The sequence below is a fragment of the Eurypyga helias genome, unplaced genomic scaffold (assembly GCF_000690775.1).
Source record: "Eurypyga helias isolate BGI_N326 unplaced genomic scaffold, ASM69077v1 scaffold11361, whole genome shotgun sequence".
Lineage (NCBI taxonomy): Eukaryota > Metazoa > Chordata > Aves > Eurypygiformes > Eurypygidae > Eurypyga > Eurypyga helias.
Genome location: NW_010230210.1, coordinates 76365 through 93391, shown reverse-complemented (window position 1 = coordinate 93391; position 17027 = coordinate 76365).

The following is a 17027-nucleotide window of genomic DNA, read 5'->3' as shown; positions in this document are numbered from 1 at the left end:
GCTAAGGCACGATACCAGTCCAGAGAGGATCCCTGCCCTCCCACCCCCCAACCCCGCTTTGCCCGTGTTTGAGGGAGGGAGTCAGCGTGTGTGAGAGAGGGAGAGAGAGAGAGAAAGCCGAGGAATTTAGTGAGGACACTAGTAATTTATCTGGGGGATAAGAGAGGCGGATCCAGCCCAGGGGAGGGGCCCTGCCCGCTGAGCACACCACATCCCCAATCACAGACCTTTGCACAGGACTGGGAATGAGGTATCCCGGCAAGCCTTTGCCGAGAGCTCAGAACTGGGATTCAGATCTTCACAACTGGAGCAAAGCAACTTTCTCTGTCTCTCCCGCCTGTGTCTTTCTATCCTCCCCCTTCCTCCTCCTCCTCTTCTCCTTCCCTACTTCCCTTTCCAGCCCAGGGTTGCTCTCCCCCTCCCTGCCTCCTAGATGACCCAGGCAGTTGGTGTCATGATTCTTGATGAAAGCCAAAATGGGTCGTGAGCAGAGGGAGAGCAGCAGATCCACCAGCCAAACCGTCCAGGGAGCTCTGTAATGTGTGCTGTCGAAATGCTGTCCTGTAACCTAATCTGGGGGAGATTTGTGCATGATTATATTTGTGAACGCATCCTGTCCAGCTCCTAGTGTATTCCAGGAACGGAGCGCTCTGGCCGGCAGCGTGGACCTGGCTGTCACAGCCCAGGGGCTGGATGCAGGAGGATCTGTCTTTTTCCAGCCCTCCTTGCTGACCTCCAAGTCATGGTCCCCTCTTACTCTTGGAGTCCCCTCCAGTTGTAAGCATCCCAGAGGCTGTCCCATCCGCAGGTGTGCCGGGTGGCCGAGATCCTAGCAATCCACAGAGCCAAGGGCGAGCACCGCACCGCTGGGGAGGTTCAGGGTGGCTGTGGATGGGGCGGCAAGGGTGTGCGCTGAAATGAGGGAGAAGGCGGGGGGCTATCGGATGGTAGGCATCGCACAGAAAAAAGCCCTTTCCTCGGTGTGTTGTGACGGAGTGGATGCCAGCGTTTCGTTCTGCCGTACTGGTGGAGCGCTTTGCCTGCTGATCCGTGCGTGCTCAAAAATTGTGGAGTTTTGCCTGACTAAAGAGGCGAGATAAGGCCCCTTCAGTGGGAGCAGAGGGAGCGAGGGCATGAGGCTGTGCTCTGCAACCACTGAAGCCAAACATTCCCAGCGTTTTACCACTGGTGCGGAGGAGCGGGTCGCTGCGTAGTTTGAATGCACAGACATGTGTTGTAGTTGCCGTCTTTATGCACGTGTGCATTCAGTCTCTGCACAGCAGGCTTTTAACAGAAGTTAACCTTGGCTTAGCTCTTCTTCCTCTACAAGTAAAATCTTCTCCTAAACTCCCATGTGGAGCCCAAAGAGGCCTGTGAAGCGTGAACTTGCTCCCGTAGCTCCTTCCCTTCTCAGGTGTTTCCTGAAACCTCTCACAGGTCTCCAGGCAGTCTGGATTTTGAACCTAGGAGCTAAAGAACTGGGCACAATCTGCACATGGGACCTTCCTGGACACAGTGACTGATCAGATGTCAGGAGCAACTCCTCTTATTCAGCTGCTTACCTGAGGATTCACATAGCTCTGGACAAAAACGTACAGCCTGAGATGTCACCTTGGCATGCAGTGGCTTGGGAGTTAATCCAATGTCACTGGAGCCACAGGAAAGTCTCTTACTGATCTGTGTGAGCATCACATCGGGTTTTCTGTTTGCACTAAAGAAAAGACAAACAAACAAAAATTACAGAGGGCCAAACTGGTATGTTTGCCAAGGGCTTCGTGCTTTAGCAGGAGGCAGAGTGTCATTTTTGATAACTAGCAAGGAAGTCTTTCCTATCTCTTGATCCATCTTGATTCCTTGGCTCACATAAGCCAGAAGAAAAAGGACAGATCTAAACTCTAAACCACCTCTTTACCGTTTGGCTGGAAGATAACACCTTCCCACTCACAATAGGATAAGTACATTAAGATATCATATCTCCAAGCTCTGGGCTCTTGGAAATTCACTAACCTCTAACGTCATGTTATGTTAACTGCACCCTGTTTGTGTTTTCTCTGTGTATAAACTAAACAGATTGTCAGCCTATCAGCCCTAATTAATGAATTAGCTTTGCTTTTTTTTCCCCCCTTTTTTCTTTATAACATCCTTGTTGCAGATCCAAAATATTACTAATCACCAGTACAGAGATTTATGAGCCTACTTATTTTCTAAGCTTGATTGTTGTTTGTGCAGGTGGAGATTTAAATGGCCATATCCACTGCAGAGATTTATAGTCCAAGTGATTGATGTTAGAAATGAGCTACAAGACTCCTACTGGAGCAAGGATGACAGAAGACCAAGTTGAAGTTGCTTGTGTCTCTAAGCACGAGTGACCAGAAAGCATGAATGACCAGAGAGCGCGAAATCCTATCAAAATTTCAGCATCAGCAGCTCCCAGAAGAATAAAACAACAAAAAAGTATATACTCACCTCCTTTCTATCCCTTATTTTTAACTTTACCTTAATAGGTTCTAAAAATTTGTTGTAAAAGCAGGAGGAATGATCTGGCTTCTTAAAAATGCCTTTAGTATGCTGCTACATGTTCATTCTGAAAATCAGGGTATACATACATGTGTGTTATGAGCCTTTAGAATTGCCACACATTTATAGCTTGTACTGACTTACATACATTTTTGAGTCCTCAGAGCCTGTAAAATGCATCTAATACAGATCACACACTTTTGTGGAGACACAGGATGCATTTCTGTATTCATTTTCTGGAGATTATTGTGTGTGTGTACGTTCACATCCTTGTAATATAATGTCCTTTGAGTCCTTGATGCATACAGACTATTACATGCTCTTTTAACAATATAATCATCCCCTTTTCCCTCTCCAAAGGGGCCAGCATGGGCAGACCTAAAAAACTCTATCTTCCAATCTCTTGGTAACTCCTGGTTCCTTACTTGTTACATGAGTTAAACCTCTCCTTTTCCAACCTTCCTGCTCCTTATGTCCCTCCTGGCAAGCCCAGGACTTGCGCCCCTAATCTGGCTCCTGGTTTCAGTCCCTCTCCCGTCACCTGAATTGCCTTGCCCAGTCCTCCTGGCTCTTGTTCTGAATTGCAGTCCCAGTTTGCAGTAGAGACTGACGAGGTGGAGACCAACCCAGTCCTGTGGGAAGGGTAAAGCTCGGATGGCTGCAGCCACTGCGGCGATGGCGGCATCACTTCTCCAGTTAAATGACTGGGAACACAGACTAGCTGCTGGGTTAATAACTGGCTGGGAAAGACAGATGGAGCTAAAGTCCTTTTGGCCTTTCAAGTACATTCGCTTTTTCATTCATGTTTTAAAAAGGAAGTTGCAATGCTGGCATGGGGAACATCAGTACAAATCTGTGGATTTGCCCTGTAGATGACTTTCTCCTCTACATTGCTCTGGCTACACAGGAAAGTGCATCTCTCTTCTACTTCTGGGTGAGACCTACTAAGCCATAAGTGCATTTAGGACATGCCAGGGCTGCCGGGGCAGAGATTCAGAGGCCTGATCTGAAGGGTGTCAGCGGGGCGATGTCATACATAGGCTTATGCCGGTCTACTGAAGGTTACAGATTTCCCCTGGAAAAAAAGCCCCACTTTTTAATGCCTTCAACCTTCCCTTCCCTGGGCTGAAATAACACAGTAATTTGAGAACGGCTGTGGAACTTGAGGCCAAGAGTTCTGCAAGTGTCTCATGATTTTGCATGGCATGGCTTGGTTTTTTTGTTTAGTTTTGTTACTTTTTTTTTTAATGTTCTGTGTCATTTATCAAGGCTTTTTATTTTCACTGTGCATTGAATAGTCACCCAAGAAAAACCTCAGATCACCCACAGATAAGTATAACCGGTAGCTGATTTTAAAACTCTTTGCCCAAGTATAATACAGGTGCTTTCCTATATTTGGAGAACAACCAAGGAAGTCACCCACAGGCAGCCAGCTGATCGTGAATCATGTTCATTCAGGTTTGAGAATAATTAGGAATAACAGTGCAACCAGATTAGTGTTTTCAAGTTGCAATTAAAAAAAAAAAAATCTGGCTGCACTGAGATTTCTCCTGCTCACCCTTGGTCTCACCTGGAAAATAAGTAAAATTGTGGAGGGACTTCGGAAGCATATTTTTACATACCTTAAGTGAAATAATACCAAAAATATACTATTATATGTGAGTAATACTAATAAAAACTAATACTAATAATATGATACTGCTAATATTATTATAGTACTGTGATATTTCTGTGATAGGATTCTGTCTTGTTCATTGTAGAGGATGGACAGTGCTGGGAAAACGGTTGTTTTTAAGAGTGGAGTCGCTTTTCAGTGGGGCCAGGGCACTGAAACCCTCCCACGGCTCCTTTGCAGCGCTGTGTATCTGTTTCTGGTCACAGTTGTGGTTTGAAAGGTAAAAGACATTGTGATAAATAACATGAAGCAATACACAAAGAGAAAAAATAATGTCACTGCCAAGACAGTAAAAAGGCTGTCCTGGAGAACTGATTGTGTGTGATACCAGTGTCACTACCCCTCTTCAAGAAATCCCACCTTGCTTCAAAGCCCTGAGAAATCAGAGCTTTGTGACAAACTATTGTAGAATAGTTTATTGTGAGAATAAAAACCCATGACAATATTTCTTTCTTTTCTCATTAAGAAATGCCTGAAAGTTTTGCTGATACCTAGAATGGAAAAAATTCAGTCTGACTGGTTACTGATTATACAATTTAAAAGGAAATAAACTGCAGCTTCAAGAAAATTTATGTAGAAATTCATGCAGCAGCCATAGCTCATTTTCATGTGAGTTTTTAAACCTCAAAATGTCACAAACCTAAAACCATGGAAACTTTGGGAAATATAGTTAAAAAAAGAATTTCTTTAGTGGATATTGAAAAAAATACTTAATGAAACTCAAAATATTAACTCCAGATGTTATATTTTAATCCTTTTTGTCATGTTGCTGACAAAATCTGTGACACATATAGGTAGTGCTCTTGGCTAGCACAGGGAGAATCTCTACATGTTATAACTGGATGATTTCTACCACCCTGACTTAGGCCATCTGGTACCTTTTCCTTTGAGTAGCTTCATAAAAATCAGCAGGGCTGCTGTCAGAGCAGTGAACAAGGATGGCAAAAGCTGTCTCTGTAGAAACAAAGTCATCATTAAATATCCTAACGCCTAAGAGAGATACTGACAACAAAGTCAGCGTCCTAATCGTGAAGGATGCGTCGAATCCTGGTGTGACTCACTTCCCCCTCCTATGCCAGGTCTCTAGTGAGGATTTCTGGCACTGCTGCTGTGTTAAGCAATGTCCTGCAAAGGATCTATCGCCTCGAATCTGCGTACTCCAGAAACAAGAAGCATGTAAACTGTAGAAGTTATCGGAGCAGAAACAAGACAGTGAATCCTCAACACGAGCGCTGAGCCCAAACTTTCAAGTAACTTTTCATATAACATGCAAGCAAATCTGCTTTTGCTGGATGCTTGTAGGAAGGAAAACCTAAGTAAGTGACTGAGTCATGTTTGTTTTATACTGCACATTTATTCCTATACAAAAGGAGACTCATAGACAGTGAAAGAGGTATCCTCTTCCATCTCTACTGCAGGGGCTATTACTATCAGCTCCTTCCAGGATGCATCTCTAAAATATTACTAGATAGCTGACGCTGTAAACTGCAGACTCTTTTATGAAGTGGTCAAAAGAGAAATATGCAAAAAAGCCAATATATCTTATGCAAAATTATCACTGAAGGATTAAAGTGCAGACATAACAGTTTTATTTTGAGTGTCTCTTTCCGTGCCGTTTCTTTGTTGGCTAATCCTTTGCATTTTTGTGGTTTTAAGACACGATGAAATTTGTCGATAAAAAAATAAGTTCTCTTTTGCCTTCCAATAATTAGCACATTGGATAAAGTTTTGGCAAATAGAAGAGTTTTGCTTCAGAGGGAAATCTGGAAAAGAAAGACACTTTGTAGGGGAGTGGCAGGAAGAATGTCAACTATTCTGTTGAGATTTTATTACTTGTACTGTTTACAGCATGATATACATGCATGTAGACACAGATTTTCTGAAATTCCTATTCACTTAAAAAGCTCTCAGCTTCTGAAAGTCGGGTTCCCACAGCATCCATCATTAAATGCAGTAGGTTGGCCTATGTCCTCCATTTCCATCCAAATGAAACATCACATGCTGGGACCCAGACACTCTGTGGGCTGCTTTACACTGCTGCAGGTCGAATTGGCCACAGTTCGTGATGTTGGACTCCCTGCACTCCATTTGTCATGGGGGCTTTGCATTTTACCAGCTCTGATAGGTGGCCACATTAAACCTTTAAACACACACGCCTGGCTGCAATGACATCAAAAGGAGTGACCATACATAGCTGGAAAAATATTTAGGCCACAAAAACTGATATAATAAAACAGCAGACTGGTAACGTTGAGTTATCCACATGTGCGTTTGCACGCAGGGATTCACCTGACACAGCAGTGAGCTGAAGATAGTGTGTGTTGTAGCTGGGTCTTGAATGGAAACGTTAGTTGGCAAGGCAGAGCAGATTACACGTCCTGCTCAAGTGACATAGAAAGGCCAGAGGCACTGTGCATTTCTTTTGACTCTGACAGGCCTTATACATGCCTCACAGACGGTGACTCCCAGAGCTCCTGGAACATCCCCAAAGTGGGGTCATGGCACTTTGCCACAGTGCAGTCCTCTGGTTTTATGGCGCGTATCATAGTTCATACTACATATAGAAAATGGTGTTGTTTTAGAAAGTGGTATTGCAAAAGCACGTAATAAAAATCTATTTAAGTAATTTGGAGGAAGTAAACAGCTTTAAAAATGGAACAGGGGATAGTGTAAAAAGACGACTATAAATGTGGGTTACAGTGGAGTCCCATGAGACTGAGGAAGTACCAGAGAACTGAAACTACAGAAGCGAGGGGAGAAGACACCCCAAGCATGGGCTGTGAAGGAGTCCTCTTGCTCTCTTTTCCCTCCCTACTTCTCTCTTTTTTGTGTGTACAGATCTGGTGTAATGCTCCGACTGCCTAATATTCGGTTCTTAACTGGAGGTGTGACTAAAAAGCTGGTTATAGGAGTAAACCAGAGATGAGCCATCAGGCCTTCCTCTAGCAAGGACTAGCAGGCCCTGCCTGCTTGTACAGTTCAGTGAGGAGAAATCGAAAACGATGCCAAATAGCTGCTCTGAGTCCATCCAAAGCAGAAAGGCCAAGTTTTTAAAAACTGCTGGCAAGATAAGGCCTCCGTTCCAAGGGACCAACCATTAAGGCAGCATTTTTTTAAAAAGAAATAATGATATGGGACTCAGATATATATCTACTTATGTTTTAAGATCAGATGGGATGATGGCTGAGGGTGGTGTGAAGAGATGAGATATGTTATCCATAACCTCCTGGTTTAAAACAGTAACAAAGGACTTTGTGGCTAACTGAAAGATTTTCATTTGGATGCCTTATTTCAATCTCCCTATCACTTCAACTCTTTCTACCCTGCACAATAGATCTCTATTAGCCAAAATTTGGACCAAAATAAGGTAGATCTTTCTTTGTCACACAGGTCATTTGGATTACATAGTAAATTTACTAGATATCACATACCATTTACCATTTGCCAAAATTTGGTGGCAGAAATATCGATCTGTACTGAGAAAGGCCTGAACAAAGATGTACGTGTGATAGCTATGAGTTGTATTGACTGTAATTTCCAAAGAGTGGAAAAGAAGACATAGATGTGTGACATAGCATCCACAAGTGTTCTCCCAACACTGCGGATGAATTCCTCAGAAAGGCTTTCCACACATGGAAAAACCTCATTGAGGAGCTGCTTAGCCAACATGTTGAGCACAGGGGCTTCAAGGGGATTTGCAATGCAAATTTCCACAGGGTGCCAATGCACACAGGACACCTGGAGCCAGCTTGGGCTTTCCAGGGCGAGAACCATGTTTTGTCCTGAAGAATAAGCAATTCCAGGTAAAGCCTCTGTGAGCTGCCCCGTGTAGCACCCATAACAATGCACCATGTCACCTTTGCATTTCTCCTCTCCTCATGCCCTGGTTAACTTAGTCTTTCACCTCTCCTTGGCAGTGCGTAGCCAGAGACCTCTGTGGGATGCAAGCCCTAGGTTGTTCCCATGTTTCCAAGTGTCGGTGGAATTAGTCTTACAGCTAGTGGCTCAGTGATATGTGTAACACAGCCTCGCTTCTACAATTGATGGTGCAATTTAGTGAAGTGCAAACTGGGCTAATTTAAAAGAGGCAGGCTCTTCTTTGATTAAGGTGCTAGCCAGAGACCCAGGGTATGTGGGTTGATTTTTCTGCCATGTTACAGGCTTTCTGGGGGACCACAAAAGGGGGATCCTTTCTCCTACAGTTCCTCAGTGGTGAAAAAGGGATGAGAACACTTCCCTGTCCTACAGAAACATTATGAGGGGCTTAGGCACTATGGTAATGGAGACCAAGGGTAGGTAAGATAAATAACTTGATAGTTGCAAGAAAATGATTGATGTTACAATACTACAAATATGTTGAAAGCCTAAAATATCTTTGTGATGTCTCCCCATTTCTTGAAATGCCAATTAACATTTTTCACTCAGATACCTGATGTTTACATTGGCGCATTTTTATGCTCACATGTCTTACAAAATGGATACTTGCCTGACTTTGTTTTTAGATGAAAGCACTCATCCCTCAACCTCATAGTAATTCTGAAAGATAGAAAAGCTTCTTTCATAGGAAGAAAAACAATGAGGTTTGATCGTGTTAGTGATGAGTGACAAGCCAAAAGTTTAATAAACAGACCACGAGTACCATCCTTGGTAAGGCTATAGCAGAAATAGCAAACCGCTATTGGCTAAATTACTCCAAAGTCCCCAAGCTCTCCGTGAAGAAAAATAAAGTGTTACTTTGGTTTCCTGTAATCCTTCCTCAGTAAAAACACAGGACTCCCTTAGGAGAGTTAAAATCTGTTACTAGGCTTTTTTAATGTCTTCTTGTAACTAATTGTCTCTTCCATGAAGGCTCTTACTTCCTTGAATCAAGGGCTAATGCAGACTCTCAGGGTGCAGTGGGGCTGCAGATAAGTCAGCTTTTAAGCCCATCTTTCGGTGTCCTCTTTTTGAGCTCCCCCGCTCCACCTCACTGGTTCCTAATACTCCCTCGGCACTTACCCGTGCGGTAGCCATGTGCAGGATAGCGTGCTCTGGAGGCATCTCGTACGAGTGTGGGAAGCAGCCAGGCAAGCTCAGCAGTGTGCTCGGTACCACAACCAGCACATAGCTGGATTTGTTAGGAGGAGGAGTACCGCTTCATTTGCTTCCCTGATAGCAGAGCATACACTCAGCTCATCAGAGCAAACTAGCTGTTTCTTCTCACCTGAGGTACAGCTTTTTCCTACAGCCGTATACATCCTGACTGCTTTTGTTTCCCAGCTTTGTGTGCCACCCTTCCCCTTTTCAGTCTTGGTGTCTCACGGCAGATTTGTAATTCTTGCAGTTTGTTCCCTGTGTGGACTGTTTCTCAACAGTTTAAATAGCTGATTTAACTCAAACTGTTAAAGGAACTTCTTAAATAATATTCTTCATTTTCCATGACTGAATGGTAAAAGCACTTATTTGTAAGTCCATAAACTGCATCTGAGCTGAGTTTGAGCTCCTTGGTATGCAAAAATGATTTTTTTTTAATGAATATGTAAATGTATTTATGAGCACAATTGTATAGGCAGGGCTAAAAAAGGAGTCCCTTTGATATTAAACTGACTTTAACATAAGTGGCATGTGATGATACATGTGTTGAATATAGCAGCTGTAACAATAGCCAAGTAATTTCTTTAGTGATCTGTCCCTTTCAATTCTGAACTGTCTTTGTTACAGGAAAGTTGTAAAATACATATCTTGCTACTTGAAATTCTTTGTTTTCCTTTTAAGAAATGGATGAGGAAAGCTAAACAGCTCCAGGATATACAACCCAATACAAGGTGTTGGAGAGGGGGGAGGGTGGTTCAGTGATGAATGACCAGTCGTTCAATTGTTTTCTTTCTTGCAGAAATCAGAGACAGAGTACAGTTTATCTTACCCTGACTTTTAGCAAGACAGATTGCCAGGCAAAACCCCCGGGTTGAAGTCATCCAACCACCAAGTAAAGAGACCATTGCTGTTACCTTTCCAGGAGTCACCCCCACTCCCAGCGCCTTTTAAAAGTCTGTGGTGTTTCTTGCTGAGGTTGTAACATGAACTTTAGCTACTTTCACGCCATTTTTATGCTGAACGCAACCTAAAATGATTCACCTGGGGCCCGAAACCTCTGCTGTTAGACAGGCCGACATCAGCTCATCCTTGTGCATCCCTTGCAAACAACACTCACTGACATGGAATCCCCCCTTGTGCCATGTTTAATGCCCACCACGCTTTCTTTCAGCTGCCACTGAACTTGATTTCCTCCGCTTTGAAACCTTCAGGCCTGTGCCGCTATACTGGTATCAGCCAAACCTCTCTTCCACCACACGGGTGGGCACGGGGAGGAGAACTGCGTGCTGAGAGAATAAAATCCCTAAATAATAACAAACTAACTCCAAGGTGGGCTGTAATTCTCCCAGGTTTTTCCCGCACTTCCCTTTAGTTGCATTTTTGTTATTACCTCCATTCCAGTCATTTGGAAAAAAGACTGCTGGACATGGCATTCTGAATTTTTCCCATCTGGATCTGAGAGGCAACACAGACCTTAAGTGGGCTTAATCATGTCCTGAAAGTGCTTATTTCCCTATGACAGCTATAAGTGGATCAGTAGCTTAATTCAGCTCTGAAGAAATCGAGCCAAAGTGCACATTATTGAACTGTTTGATAAAATTCGGAGGAGCACAAAAGGCAGGACAGACAGAAAGAGTTAAAAGGGAAAGATGGATGCAGTTGCAGTATCTATTACTTGCAAGTGACCATAATGTGTTTATACAGCTCTCAGCCAGGGTAGCGGATAATTAAAGGGAAGAGCTGACACTAGACACTACACCACCTTATACACTATGGCACGGGGAAAGTCACGCACGTGGGATCGTAAGAAAACAGCAGCAGATTCCCTCCTCCTCTTATTGCCATGCTCAATCTCTTCTCTTTTGCAGTCAGAAGGATGCCTGAATTGTCCGCATTGCTGTGAGGGAGTTAAAATATACAGCTAAAGTTCAGGTCCAGATCAATTCTCCTGCATGCAATTATTTTACAAATTCTGTCGGCAGCGGGACAAACACCTTTTCCAGGCTCCAGGTCAGCAGGACATACCCTCCGCAGCATAGATCTGTCCCGTGAGCTCTTTGCTACCTGCCTGTTCCTATAGCTGTGGACTAGACTCTTGGCTCAGACTTGCCTTTTGGTGAGATCAAGCATAGATTTGAGCCACCGATGACCAGCTTCTGGGTGGGTAGAGAAGTCTTGGCAACGATTTCTGTGGGTGTTTGTGATCAGGAGAGTGATTACCTGGTCTCTGGCCATGTGAGGGGTCAGAGAAGACCATCCTCCCTCTGGACTGCCCAGACCACTTGGCCAATTTGTCAAGAATCCCATAGGATAAATAGCTGTCTCCAGAGACCTTTATAGTGACAAATCCAAATAAATCAGAGTCACTTTTACTGAGCACTTCAGCAGACAGCTCAGATTTAATGAATCAGCCTTCAGACCCCCAAGGAAGATTTTCTTTCTCAAGCCTAAGGCGAAAAAATAAGTGCCAAAATTTGCTTCCAGGGTAAAACTCTTATCAATGCAGGTTGTGATTTTTTGTGATTGCAGTTACCAATACCTCTAACAATGTTTTAAAACACACTGAGAATGCAGCAAAGAGCTCTCAGGATAAGCTGTATGATTGGTGTGCCCAATGCAGAGAAAAGTAGGCTGATATGGATCAGATGATTTTCCTCATCAGTGATCGGGGATGGACTTTGCATTCCTTTACTAGTGCCCTTCTGCACTTTTGGCTGGACCTCGCCACCAACAAAATAAAAAAAAAGAAAAAGGAAAAAAAAAAGAAAAGGGAAAACAAAAAGAAATGAACCCTAAACTCCCCCCCACCCCGCCCCAAAAAAAAGTCATCACACTGATAAAACTTTGCAGGTTAGTCATTGTGGGTCATTCAAACAGTTTTAAGGCTTAACATGTTGATCCCCTTTAAAAACTTCCATCTCCATTTCCTTCCCCCCTTTGGGATCCATCCAGATGCCTACTCAAATACCTGCTGGCGCCAGAGGAAATTCTCCTGTAACGGATACCCTGTGATGTAAAACCAATATTTTGTTTCTAGGGTCATCCCTTTCACACCCCCACAGATCCTCTTGCTTCACCAACCTGCCTCTTGGTCAAGCCAAAACATGAGAAATCGTGAATCCGAAGGGTGGGATTTCGGAGCAGTTTAATTGACTTGGTGATTGCTAACCCACACATTTCCTCAGCTTCCTCCTCCTGTTGTGGTAGCCTTGTCTGATAATTTATGTCAGGTTAACAGGCTGCCGGGCAGATACCTCTGCTCACAGTTCAGCAAATAGAAAGAGAGTAATTTAACCCAACCCAAAGCATTAATGATGAACAGGCTGATGACACCTTTTCAGATTGACTATTACCTGATGCGAAGTCCTCATAAAGTTAAGCAGCATCTTTCAGTGGTAGAATGTGAGTATGTGTGTGTGAGGATCCACTCCCAGGTAAGACAGTTAATTAAAAAGTAGTTTTCAGTATCATTCACGTGCAGACGAAAAGGGCAGAAACATTTCATTTGTGATGGTTCCTCATCAGTGGCGTAGGGAATCATGTTGGCAATGAGTGGGTCAGTATTTGGAATTTGATCAGGAAATTCTTGGTTCGACACTTTATCCTATTCTACTTTTTGGTTTTTATTTGTGTTCTCTGGCTGCTCATACACTTTACATGATAATCACCAAATTGCTTTATATTAGTGTAGTGCAGTACAATGAGCTTTGTTAATTGTCGTATGAGATACATAAGAAGGAGTGTTTCAGAAAGGACTGAAAATAAGCAGTCTTTTAAAGTGACATTTTAGGTGCTAATTTCCTCATTTGGCCTTATAATACATAATATGGGTAATACCTTCTGGTTGGTAATTGAAGAAAACAGTTAAGATTATTTATTTATATAAAATAGTCAATCCTACCTTTTATGTAAGTTTAATGAAGCTAAGTGCAAGGATAAAATAACAAGGAATCATTTCAGGACCCCATAATTGGATTGGACCTGAATCTTATTTAAGAAACTTTTCTTTTTAAATTTTCCTCATAAAGGAAATAAATAGATGACTTTTTTTTCCTCCTTTCAATCTTGTAAATAAAAAATGATATAATGAGAATGTCAGGAAACAAATACTCTTTTGTCTGTGACTGAAAAAAAGAGGCCGTAAAAGAAATTCTTACAAAATGGCTGCATGTAAGACTTCACAATAGAGTGGGCAATTTATTGCACTAGAAATCTGTCATCCAAAATCCTGCAGAATACGCCAGAATCCTTGTTCACTTCTTAAAAAAGTCTCTTCCATTCTGACATAATATATTGCATAAAGTACAAGAGAACAAGGGTAAAAATATGTTTTTTTAATGATTAAATACTGATCTTGTTCCAATTGAGTCAATGGCAAAACTCCATGGAATTGAACTGAATATATGGGTATAGATAAGATGTTGTTTACTGTGCTCTTGCTTTTTCTGAGAGCAAAATGTAAATGAAATATATTTCTTGCACAAATTAGATTATCCCAAGTCATCTGCTGACTCCTGCTTAAATGAGAGCACAGGGATCTCTCCATGTTCTCCATGATCTGCAATCCCTTATATCCATGCAGGCTTAAGGACACTCTTGCGACGGTGTCAATTGGCTGTTGCACCAAAGAACACATAACACAGACATGGAACACAATTTCGTGAGATTTTGCTTGTAGATGTAAATGCATGTAGCATTAATAACTTCTCCCAGCCCACTTTCAACTGCAGCTCCATTTTTCTTTTTTTTTAAAGCAGCAGAGTCTTGCAGGGGTTTAGCCCAGCCACGGGCATGGGGAGAACAAGGTTTTCCTCCGTGTGTCACAGATGAACTGGAAAATGAGCAGGAGGAGCACAATCTGCATCAGTGGTGCTGCAGCTCACTCGCCAACAACTGGGTGGACACTGGCCAGAAACCAAAAAGAGAAGAGAAGTAAACAGCCTTGAGTTAGGTTCTGCCAGCATCAGCCGTGTAACACGTGGTAGAGGTGAATGGAGGTTGTGACAGTGGTGGAAATTATTCCTTCCAAGGTAGAAAACAGGAGCAGAGAAAGCAGTGTGTCTCTGTAAGTCCTTGATTTTCCTGAAACACCTCTTTGGGAGGTTAAACTCACAGTTTGCACATCTTAGAATTGAGACTCAACCAGTCCCTCGCAAGATGAAAAAGCAGAATTTGCCAAGAGGGCTCTCATTTTTGTTAACAAAACCTTTGGAAGACAAACAAACAATCTGACAAACCCACTTAATTGTTTCAGTGGCACAAAACGTTAGTCGGCTTGTGTAATGCCTTACCACAGAAACGGAGCTGTGTGACAGAAGCAATTACTTCTGAAACGGGAGGTGGGGAACAGTGCTGCAACTGCTATCGAGCAATGTTATTAGGAAGCGTGAAGGAGTAGAGGGGAGTTGTTTATGATAACCTGACCAAACGATTCCTAAGTTGTTGGCCGTACAATTCATCAGCCCGTCAGGTAAAAAATGCAAGGCGAAGTGAATCAATATGGTTGCCTCCTTCCCTCTCTGGCCCATCCTGGTGGGTGATAGAGCATAGCAGTGTTGGTTTTGACATTATTAGGTTATCCTGAAAATAAATCACTTTTGAAAAGGTGAATAATTGGATGGAGCTTAGCGCTGACAAGCAAAAGGTTAGAGGCGGGGGGGACGGCGGTGTGGGGGAGAGGGCACGGGGGGGCTGTAGCGTCAGAGCTGCAAACCCATTCCAGGAGGCCACCAGCATCTGAGGAGCTGTAAGTCTCATTCTGGTTTGTACTTTGGCAAATGAGTGCGGTTTTTGGTCTGATAAGTATCAAACTGCATTTCTGATTTCGGAAACTATTTTTGATCCAGCAGAGAAATGAGACATACCTTTTCCTGTAATCTAAACTGTGAAAGGTATACCCCTGCCCAATAAAATTAAAAGGTAATAAATTTTGTCCCTATAAAAGGAAATTCCCACTTTTCCCAACATTTAGCTAATCTGTAGAGTTCACTGCCATAAGTGGTCATCAAGATAATATATTGTGGCTGGACTCTTAAAAGAGCTACATAATTTCATGGCCATCAGCAACATCTGTAACTATGCAAAGGAAGATCGTGATAATGGTAATCCAACCTAATATTTTACAGCATAGAATAAACTCCCGTTGAGACCCAGGAAAGACTGGATAATAGACTAGTTATCTGAAAGGTGATTTTAATCCTTCCACTGATGCTTAAGAGACAGGGCACCATCAGACGCAGGGTACCAGACTATTTGCTTGTATCCACTCCTACCAAAGACCACAGCAGTATGTCAAATGTTTGATGTGAACTCGAAATTCATCTAGACATGTCTGAAAGTTTGGTTCCAATAGTGGGTTGTAATTTTTCATTTTTGCAGTGAAGATGTAATGGGGTCAATCGACCATTCCTGGAAACTTTTCTCAATGTGAGCAGTGTGGTTCTGGCGCTGTGTCGGCATTTAAGAAATATATGTTCGCATCCTAATGCCCAGACATTTGCAATGTGATCATGAGTAAATCATGCATAGCTGCATGGCACATTAGCTTCCCTCTCCAAATGAGTGTAAAAATAGGTCTTCTTTCCTCCAGTGTCTTTCTGTCCCATCCATTCCATCTTGGCTTTTCTAGATGAGGACTCTTACAGTAATTTTATATAGTATCTGACACAAAGACACAGCTTACATCCTGAATTTCTTTGGGGTTTACTCATGCAAAACTCTCTGTTGCAATCAGTGGATTTAATTTTGATCTTAACAGACTTTCAGAGGTACACCCAGCCTGTTTGTGGCCCCAATCTACTAAACGTCTTCACCGCTTCAGGAATACACTATGTTTGGGGATTGAAACAGTGGAAAGGATCCTCAAAATGCAGTTCCAAGTAATGTAAAATTCCATGTCCTTCTTTCTTCTTATTTTCTAGCAGGTACTTAAGGGACACTCAGAAATCTTTCTTCCACCACTTCCCCTCCCAAACACCCCCATAAATGTCACAGTTCCTTGCTGTGCACGCTGGTGGTGTGGAGATGGGAACACAACGGGCAGAATGACAGGGGTTGTCTGGCAGCTGAGTGAAAAATCTGTCTTCTAGCCTTTGTAACATTTCTGAGCCAGTCCTTCTCATTCAGAAAATGCATGGTGGGAAATTTATAACAGGAAAACACCAAGAAATGAAATGGGCCATGAGCCATCAGCTCTTAAGGATCCACAAAATATCCAAAGTCTGCACTTCTCCGAGGGAACCCTTATACAGCAGTGCGTTTTGCAACTCCAGGCATGGTTCTGCCACATGCCAAGCCCTGTGGTGGCAGACCCACTTGAAGAGATCCTCACCACAGTCTTCACCATCACAGCTCCTTCCAGTCCTCTTCCCTGCAGCGCTGGAGTTCACGGTCTGTTCTGCGTGATGAGTCAACTGTTTGGGTGGCTCTGCTCCCAAGCAGATTTGTGCCTGCTTTCAAAACAACAGAGAAATATGTCTCCCTTCTTGCTTTTTTAAAAATTCAGACCATTCCCCTGGTCTGGTTTGGAGTTCAGCCCCTCCAGCCATAAAATTGGTATGACTAAGGGGAGGTAAACCCTGTCAAGCAAGGAAGGAATCCCTTAACACTTCTCTGATTTAAAGAATTTGTGCCCTGAAAAAACACCCTCCTGTTAGATAAGGGACAACCCAGAAAAGCCACCATGCATGAAAAGGGGAGGGATATTAAAGGCCGCACTGCTATTCTACTAGTGCTATTCAAATTCATTATCACTACACGATAA